The sequence below is a fragment of the Ovis aries genome, chromosome Y (assembly GCF_016772045.2).
Source record: "Ovis aries strain OAR_USU_Benz2616 breed Rambouillet chromosome Y, ARS-UI_Ramb_v3.0, whole genome shotgun sequence".
NCBI lineage: Eukaryota > Metazoa > Chordata > Mammalia > Artiodactyla > Bovidae > Ovis > Ovis aries.
The window spans coordinates 22766580-22770301 of NC_082741.1; the positions used below are offsets into that span (position 1 = coordinate 22766580).

At 53.9% G+C, this 3722-nt stretch overlaps 1 pseudogene; it reads right to left on the reverse strand.

Moving 5' to 3' along the window:
• Positions 1-1607: 1607 nt before the first annotated feature.
• Positions 1608-3474, reverse strand: LOC132659041 (testis-specific Y-encoded protein 1-like; annotated as a pseudogene).
• Positions 3475-3722: the final 248 nt, after the last annotated feature.

Consider the following 3722-nt stretch of genomic DNA (forward strand, 5'->3'; position numbering starts at 1 on the left):
GAGGTCCCTTAGGACATGCAGTTTACCCACCGCCCTTGTCTTTTCTCTGTTCCCTCCCTCACAGGCATATCCCGGATAGGGTCACACAGGGAAACCCACTTGCACATTTCTCGGCTTTGGGCACTGCCAGCGAGGCAGGCTGGAAGTGCCTGGAGGCATGCCTTGCTTACAGACCATGTCTCTCCTAGGATGCCTGTGGTTGGCAGATACAGCATACTTTAGTGCATCTCATGTTTTGTGTCATATCGTGCCAGTGTGTGCCACACTCAGGGAGGGCGTGTGCTGGCTGCTGGGCTGATCTGGGCAGCACTGGCCCAGGACCTTCCCAGTTCTCCTTTTCACATGTGTGTGGAACAATCTCCAGTGCAGCAGGCAATCTATGACTCTTTCTCCTTCAGCTCTCTGCCCATCTCGGCAGGACCTTAGCCTCACCATCCCAGATCTTGCCATAGCCACGTCCCTCATTTCCAGAGGCCAGCCCATGGCCCCTCACACGGAGGGCTCCACAGGCAGTGGTTTCAAAGCCTCACCCCACGTGATTTGCTCTGTGTGAATCCTTAGACCATGAAACCCTCTTCCTGATCCAAGCACACACAACAACACGGTAGAACTGATGAGCGTGTTTTGTATCTGGTCTAATTGCAGATATCTGGAGCCACAGTCTGGAGTTATCACTCGCCATCCTTTCCTTGTTCCCATCCTGGGCAGGGTCAATGCAGAGATGAGGCGACAGACCACCTTCAGCCTGGTCGCCTCATGACTCCTCTTCTGGTTGCTCAGCACCTCCTCTCCTGCCACCTTCATCTCTGCCTCTGCCCTGGGCCGGACACACACACACACACACACACACACACACACACACACACACAATCACAGCCAGCATAAATAAGCACACGTGTGTATACACACACATGCTCAGCACGGGGACACAAATGCAAACAACGAGCATAGGTGTTTCAGGAGGTGAAGACGACCGAGGCCAGCAATGTCGGGGATGGCGACAGTAGGCACCATGTCCTGCCCTTGGGGCTCCCTGTTCACCTTCTCCACGAACTCTTCCGTATGTTCCCAAGGCAGCCTGAAGCCGCTTCCAGCGCAGCATGTTTGGTGGTTGTGAGACACTGAGTGGTGAATGTGGAAATTCACAGAAGATCCCAAAGTCAGCACACAGGTGCACTGGGACCCCGGAGAGGACAGCTTTTCAATGATAGGCCTTCCCTGGGTAAGGGGCGGGAGTGAAGTGCCCAGGCAATCTCAAACTCAGTGAGCAGCAGGAGGCCAGGGGATGAAAGGACCCACAAAGGATGATTCTGACAAAGATACTTAATACACACTGCCTCTAGAAGTATCACCTGGACTCTGGTGCTGCCACCTCAGCTGATTTGATGGAGACTTGCTTCACTCACGGACACACCAAGTCCCCAAATAAACAGTCTCAGGAGGTCACCTGCTACAAGCACGACCCAAACTCAGGCTCCATAGCCAGTTTGCATGAGTCTGAGCATCCCCATTTGGGAAAGGACAGTGTCCCTGTAGTATCACATGAGTGTCCCTTCAGGGCCCACCTTCAGACCCCATCTCCACACGTTTCTGTCAGTTACTCTCATGGAAGAACCTTCCTGCCCAGGGTACTACTTCAGGCGATCATCCCACACATCTTGGCCGACAATCCGCTGGCAATACGAGCAAGGTGAGCCAGCAGCCAAGAATCCCAAAGTGAATTGCTAACTGTGTTCAGGCCCAAAGCAACCACACCTCAGCAATCCTGTTCGACTCTGAGCAGTTGTGACCTGACAACCAGCTGAGAAAGTTAAGGCTCCTGGTGTCCACGCTGCGGCTGGATGCTCCCCGTTCAAAGTCCCAGAACCAGTGGACAGGAGTGGAACAACGTGCCCTATGCCCTACAGAGAGACGGGAGATGGGTGTGGATCCCACAGGTCGACACTCCACAACCTTGCACACCCACACTCATCACCCCAGGAACCACGTTTCACAAGTGATGTCAAGGTAATTCTACTTAGTGGTCACTGTGTTCAAGAAGTAGGGGGGTCCTGAAAGGAAAATATCAACTTGCAGTGGGACGATGGATGGCTCCGCAACAGCACCTGTCAGGATAGGGAGCAGGGAAAAGGTTCCTGCGCCGCCTCCTCTTCCTGAGCAGCAGACTTCAAAGAGCAGCAGAAAGGATACAGCTACGGCCCAGAAGCAAGGGATGCCCCAGGTGATGGCGATCCTCCAAGCCAAGTCAGGCTTCCTCCTCTGATGGTTCTTGCACATGAACTGGAAGTAGGCCCTGCAGTTCTTCTTATGCTCAGAGCTCAGTTCCAGCAGCAGGGCAGCCAGTGCCTGCAGCGCATCTTGCCCTGGAACTCAGTAGTGCTCATGCTCATGGTAAGGTCAGAGAAAGTATGCCTGGCACTTGGGAAGGATGGAAAGGCCCTTGTATCAGGGTGTTCAAAGGGCTGTGGGGTCACCCACTGTGGCTTCTGTGTCTGGGACTGCAACCTGTTCTGTGTCTCAGATCTTCTGAACTCTCACTGGTCACCCCCAGACACTTTATTCCTGCCTCTCCTTTCTGCCAGGCATCCTTGCTGTACCACTGTGATTCCACTCAGAAGTTGCTCACTCAGTGAGATAACGGGGATCAGAAAGTATGTCTACATATGTTCTGTGGGTTTGTGTATGTGTGTGTGTCTGCGCGCGCGCTTGTGTGTGTGACTCCCATATCTCAGTTATTTTTGGAATCATTCACCTTTACAACAATAACTGTCAGCTAAGGTGGCTCTCATGTACTGTCTCTGGTCATTTCTGACTCAGAGGCTAATCCTCCTCAGATGCAGGCCTGAAGGAGACACACAGAGTCATGGCTGCGACACTTACAGGTGTGGCCCTGCCCGGACTCTACTCAGCTGTGCCTGTGGAGCCTGCCTATTGCCCAGTACCACACTTCCTTCAGGGTCCACCATTCTGCCCCCTCGCCTCCACCCCTCCTCCTGCTCCTGCCTCTGCACCTCCCCCTCCTCCTGAGCACTGGACCACAACGAGTAGCAGAAAGGATACCACGTTGGCCCAGAAGCCAGGGATGCCCTGGATGTTGGCACTCTTCTGAGCCAAGTCACGCTTCCTCCTCTCATGACTCTTGCACATGAACCAAACGTAGGCCCTGCAGGTTTTCTCAGGCTTAGAGCTAAGTTCCACTTACAAGGTCGCCAGTGCCTGCATCACATCTAGTGCCGGGAGCTCACTCGGGCCTCCAGGCCTTTCCTGGCACTGCTCCTCCAATGTCTTCTCCTCCAGCTCCAGGGAGGACCCCTGTTTCTGTCATTCATCTGGCACAACCTCCACATCCTCAGTGATGTCCTCTGCAAGCAGCTGGAAACCCCGTCTGATCCCTGCCACGACTCCGTCCACCTGGGCCTCGCTGTCCTCTCCTGCCTCCACTCTGAAGAGGGTGGCATCTTCGCCTGGTGTGGCCACTGGTGGCTGCAACGTCCCAGCCATGCACAGCATCACCAGGACAGGCTGTTGCTGGCCAGATGCTAGGGAAGTAGGGAAAAACCCCACCATTTGCCACGTTGATCTCCATTGTTCACGGACACCAAATGGGAAAGGGGACGGAATGAATCAAATTCCCCTTTTGATCACTCAACAGGAGGTCCTAGTCACCAGGTCTCATTCATGTTCCTCAAAAAGAAAGCTTGTACTTCAGCATATAGACAAGT